We start from the raw sequence: 6,367 nt of genomic DNA, 5'->3' as shown, positions 1-6,367 counted from the left end.
TTTTTTACCGAATGACCAAAATGATTAATGGTGAACAATCTCAGGGACCACTTCTTTTGATTTCAAATCTCAGGGACCAAAGTGAGGAGTTATACAAATCTTAGGGACCAAAGTGAGGAGTTATGCAAATCTTAGGGACCATTTTGGCTAAAAAGCCTTTATTTTTGTAAGTAAATTATTTTGCATGTGTTATTATTTTATGTGCAAATAATTAACCTATATTTTATGTCAAATATAGGTAAATTAAATTTATTTTGAGCAAGCGATAGTATCTCCACTAAGACTTACTCCAATCCTTAGAGTAAAACTCAAATTTTAGGTTCTAAACCTACTTCAACCCTTAGGCCAAATATGAGTTTTAACCCAAAACTCATTTATGAGACAAATTTAGCCTAGAATTTCCCTTGGGTTAGTGGACTGACCCACCATATATGTGTATTTTTTTTAGTTTTATATTTATGAATTCATTGAATCCAACAGCTAAGATCTTATATGATAAAATACGACGGTTAAAAAAAAATCTAACGGTCGAAATTTCATGCGTTTCATACTTTTTTTTATAGTGTTCCATGAGTTTCATGGTGTCAATTTAGTGATTTTTCAATATTTATTGGAATCTAATTATTTTTAGGTTAAAATGTTCATAAAATTAAATTAGGATAGTCTACATAATTTTTTTCTTAAAAAAAGTTACTTTAAGAAAAGAAATCATCTTGAATTCATCCTTTAATAATTTTGGGTTGAAAATTTAACCCAGAAGGGTTGGAGTAGAAAAACTATTTTTAGGTTAAAACCTAAATTTCTAAGTTAAAAACTTTAAATTTAAACCCAAGGGTTGGAGATAGTCTTAAGCCCCTTTGGTTCGGGTAGAAACTGGAAAACATGATGGTTGTTTCTGTTCGTTCATGCTGTTGTGATGCGCTGAGCGGAGGGGTTGTAAATAAAAAAATTTATTTGTAAAGTTAAACGGCGTCGTTTTATTTGTTCTTTTGAAAAAAAAAATATAATATTGTCGGGGGACCACTGGTCGCCATTCCTATCCAACCCGTTTAGTTTCCATTCATACCCTCTCTCTTCCCAAATGACAAATCCCTTTCACTTTTCAAAAGTGTGCCCTAACCCCAGCAAACCACCAAAAAGGCCACGGCAGCTACCCAACCTTGTTCCGCTGGCCTTCCATTCCAGCAACCACGCCAGGAGCCCCTTTCCAATTTTGAGGTAAATTTTTTATCTTCTGAATTTATATTATGCCAAATGTGATTGATTATTTTTATTTAATTGATATAGAGTTATAGGATAATACACTAATATAGTTATTGATTATTGATAATTGATATGAATTCTATAATGATTGATGAATATAATTGTTGTTTAGAGTGAAAATTGAATTCTTGATTATTGATTGACTAATTGAATTATTGAATTATTGAATAATGTATATGATCATTCATATTCATTAGGAGAATTGAATATTTGTTTATTGAATAATTTGTATGATTTTTGGTATTGATTAATTGAATTGTTAGTTTGATTAGTTATATATTAGCCATATCAGGATAGTCTACTCTAGGATTAAAAGTCTAAGATTTTTTTTTTTTCAATATACAGTTAAGTAATAGAACGAAAATATAAGACCCTGGAATTAGACGTTGAATGCTTGATTATCCACCCAATTATCGCGAAGCAATTCGTACACACTAGCTCCAAAATGAACCTTGCCAACCTAAATCCCACACCATGCCGAGGAAGTTAGAGACAATCGATGTTTTATCACTCGTTGGTTTGCCATTTTTAATCTTGCACTCCTTTAAGTTCGCCCCTCCCCCAACAATTTCAGCTTCGCCATAGGTGGTAGTGTACTAAGCCTCACAATGGGCGAGCAATAGGTAAATTAATTTTAAATCAAATAAAATTTCTTTATTTTGTAGGTAAATTATTTTTCATGAATTTTTACATATATTAGGCATGTTTTATATTTTTATTAACATATGTGTATGTGTTTAGCATAATTTACCCACATTTATATGTAAAATATAATTTTTGTAAAATTAACTATGCATGTATTATTTTATAGGGTAACCATTTTTTTAACATTAGTTTATTTTGTAGGTAAACTTATTTTGCATGGATTATTACATATATTAGGCATATTTTATTTTACTGAAAATATGACTCCAACCCCTCAAATTCAATTTTTTCCATATAAAATCCGACATAATTTTTTTACTCTAAAAAAACCCAGTGACTAAGATCCCCCTAAGTGAATTCATTAATTAAATATTACTAAAAAAAAAACACCTAATATATGTAATAATACATAAGAAAAAAAGAAGTAATTTACCTACCTACTATTTGAAATGTTCATTTCCAATTATGCAAAATATTGTATACCAACAACAAAATATTGCATAAACTTAGGAATTGGATCATGCTTTTGATTTTATCTTTTACCTACAAACAATCATATACATATTACTTTATATATTTTTACCAAAAAACGTCCCTAATAGGCTAATATATGTAATAATTTACCTACCATGTATACAAAGATGTTATTTAATTCAAAATATATAATCTAGGTTTTATAAATATATATAATGTCACATCCCCACCCAGGCCCCCACTACATCCCCAGCTCAACTCCACTGTACCACGATATTGTCCACTTTGGGCCCCGACCACGCTCTCACGGTTTTGTTTCTGGGAACTCACACAAGAACTTCCCAGTGGGTCACCCATCATGGGATGCTCTCGCTCAAACTCGCTTAACTTCAGAGTTCCGATGGAACCCGAAGCCAGTGAGCTCCCAAAAAGCCTCGTGCTAGATAGAGATGGAAATATACATATAAGGCTTATAGGATCCACTCCATAGGTTGTCACAGCCCGTCCCAATTTATAATACTCGGGATTGTGAAAAGACGAAATTGCCCTTAAACGGGATTAAGGTGCGTCACTTTGGCATTGGTTTTTACATAATATCCCTATACTATTGTTAACTGGGATATTATATAGGGTTACAAACTTAAATTTGGACTTAGGTTTAAGTTTGTATGTTAAAAGGTTGTATTATGGATTTAAAAAGACCACGTGGATCCCATATTCCCCAATTATTTCCCTAAAACCCGTAACCCACTCTCTCTCTCTATCTCTCTTCCCTCACGACTCTCTCTCACTCTCAGTTCTCTCTCTCTTCCTCTCCGACGCTCAACCTCACCCAAAACCACCTAAAACATAAACAAACGTCCAAGATAAGACCACATTTGGACTCCTGGAACTTCCAAAATCACGTAGACATCAATTTCAGGTAAGTTCTACTTCGGAAAACCCTAGTTTTCAAAGTTCCCGTGAAATGGCACTGTTCATAAACTCTTAAATGGTGGTGTTTTAGCTTAAAACAAGATCACAGTGAGCTTAAGGAAGTCCCAAGGAAGCTCGGAGTGCTTCGTTGGAAGTTTTTGGACGTAAGAACACGGAGATCGACAAGTTCAAAGTTTGGCCGGAGCTTTCGAGGCTCTTTCCGGCGAATCCCAGACGAGTTAGGAGTCGAGGTAGGTATCAATCTCTTTGTCTCGTCAAGTACTACAACTTTCCTTTTTGTTTCACTCAATTTCGTTGAGTATTGAAGAAGTTATACTCATTTGAAAAATACCCAGTTTCCGGCGACCTCCGAGGCTTTCGAGGCAGTTTCCGGCCAAACCACGGCGAACTAGGTGTTGTGCAAGGTACCATTCTCTTTGTCTCTTCAAGGGCTACAACTCTCGTTTTTGAATCACTTGATTTCGTTGAGAAATGACAAAGTTATGGCAATTTGAAAAACTGCCCGGAAAACGGCCGCCGGAAAAACCAGTCCGGCGACCCAAGGAAGAAGAAGGTGCTACAGTAAAAAATAAATAAATAAAAATAAAATTATTTTAAAAATATGTCGACGTCCGTGACGTCGAGTAGATCACCGTGGTATATTCATATACCCAAATTGAGCACCGTATGAGAAAGTTATTAAGGATTGTTGGTTAGGTGTTCGAATAACGTTTTATAGTTTTCACATTTAGGTAAAAATGTGAATTGACGATCCGACCGTTGGATCGTTACCAAACTTTGATACGTTGTAATACGTAATACTTGAGGATTATTGGAACTTACGGATTGGGAATCCGATTTACGGATCTTCCGGAATTGGAGTTGTAAGTCCATAATATAAAATGTTAACCGTCACTTAGTTTTGGAAATTGACGGAGATCCGACCGTTGGATGGTAATGAAATTTTAGGATGTTATCCTAGAGATATATTGTGGACCTCTGGAAGTTATGGATTTAAAATCTGAGTGGCAGATCTTCCGGATCGAACTACGTAGTGACGTATTTTATATAAGTTATATATTCTATCGATATGAATTCTGAGGTTGGATTTGATTACTATTCTAGGCGGCGATCATCGTGACGCCTTGATGTGTGGTGCTAGGGAGTTGTTGGACGAACTCCAGGTGAGTGGGCAGTTTTGTTTTCCGTATATATATATACTTGACGTTTCCCAGAAATTGAATTGAAATGAAAATATGTTTAAAATGAAATGCATATGAGTTATGTGGAAAAACGGGAAGTGAAATACCATGCATAGAATTGATATGAAAAGTATATAGAAATGTGAGTTGAAATGCCATGCATGAATTAATATATGATGCATATGTATGAATTGGTGCGGTGGACGCACAGGTAAGAATTAATTTATGATGCATATGTATGAATTGGTGCGGTGGACGCACAGGTAAGAATTGATTTATGATGCATATGTATGAAATGGTGCGGTGGACGCACAGGTGAGTATTTATTTCTGTTATGATGATGTTGATGTATATTGAGCTCAAATCCTGCACCATAGTTTAGTGCTTATAGTATTCACCGCATCGCACGCTCGTCTTGGATCCAAGTAGATGCTAGTCGTACAGTCCACGCGGAGTGGGTACGACAGGCCAGTCGCGAGAGTGTTAGTGAGATTCCGACTGGTGGGTGACCTTAGATTATGTGCACAGATGATTTATGAGAAGCACTAGAGCGTAACTTATGTGCAGAAGGCCGTACAGGTCACGCGGAGTGACTCCGGCAGAGTGTGAGAATGATAGATTTTGAGCTCTAGGTTCAACCGTACAGGGCTATTAGAGGGCCTCCGGTTGATTACTTTCTTGTACCTGATATGATTATTGTTGATGCATCCATACTTAACTGTTGAATTAGACATGGCATGGCATGATTGATAAAGAAAAATGTTGAGATAGTAAAAATGAAGTTTTGAGAATATATATGTATATTTATATTTTACATTTCTGGGAAAGTATACAGGTTTTACGGAGAGGGGTTACAATGCTTTGAGAAAAAATTGGATTTGAAAAGAATTGTTTTACTGACCCACTCAATTTTGGTTTTGCGCCCCTCCAGGTTAAAGAATAGCTGAGGTGTGGTGGCTACGAGGAATTCGACGGTGTTCTGACAGATTGGACAAAATTAGGACTCCCTTCGGGTGTATCAACTTATAAATTGTATCTTAAAGCTTCCGTACTGTGCAAATGGTTACGTCACTCTCACGTGACGGCCAGCATGCCCTCCTTCGGGACGGGGTGTGTCATAGGTGATGTGGGATGTTACAATCCACCCCTCTTAGGGGCCCGACGTCCTCGTCGGCACACATCCGGCCATGGATTGGCTCTAATACCAAATTGTCACATCCCGGCCCAAACACCCACCACATCCTGGGCTCGACTCCACCATAGCACGATATTATCCGTTTTGGGCCCCGACCACGCCCTCACGGTTTTGTTTCTGGGAACTCACACGAGAACTTCCTAGTGGGTCACCCATCATGGGATGCTCTCGCTCGAACTCGCTTAACTTCGGATTTCCGATGGAACCCGAAGTCAGTGAGCTCCCAAAAGGCCTCGTGCTAGTTAGAGATGGGAATATACATATAAGGCTTACAAGATCCACTCCCCTAGGCGATGTGGGATGTTACATATAAACTCTAGGTGTAGTATATATATATTTTTTTTATATAATTGGAACATATTAATTTACATACCTACAAATTAATTTCCAATAATTTACCTACAAAAAATTATTCCCCATGTCTAATATAATATCTTTTTTTCACTAATACATGGAGAATAATTTACCCATAACAAAAATAAATATAATTTGATGTATTATATTGAAAAATATTATGTCATACCTATATTTATACAACAATAAAACATGCCTAACATGACACACCCCAACCAGGAATGTCCACTAGGACTCCGAATCGAGCTGTGCTGGCTAACACCTGGAAAGTGACAAAGTCTTTTTGGGTTTTTCAAAACTTTTTCTAATTTTTTTTTTT

General features: G+C 36.2%; 1 long non-coding RNA gene across 1 annotated transcript; it reads left to right on the top strand.

The window, feature by feature from the left end:
- Positions 1 to 3,085: 3,085 nt before the first annotated feature.
- Positions 3,086 to 6,066, top strand: LOC139193325 (uncharacterized). Its single transcript, XR_011577691.1, has 5 exons — positions 3,086 to 3,304; positions 3,389 to 3,548; positions 3,654 to 3,722; positions 4,423 to 4,481; positions 5,431 to 6,066. It is a non-coding gene; the product is annotated as an uncharacterized lncRNA (long non-coding RNA).
- Positions 6,067 to 6,367: the final 301 nt, after the last annotated feature.

The sequence above is a fragment of the Malus domestica genome, chromosome 02, assembly GCF_042453785.1.
Source record: "Malus domestica chromosome 02, GDT2T_hap1".
NCBI classification, from domain to species: domain Eukaryota; kingdom Viridiplantae; phylum Streptophyta; class Magnoliopsida; order Rosales; family Rosaceae; genus Malus; species Malus domestica.
This window is presented reverse-complemented; position numbering and strand designations above follow the sequence as displayed.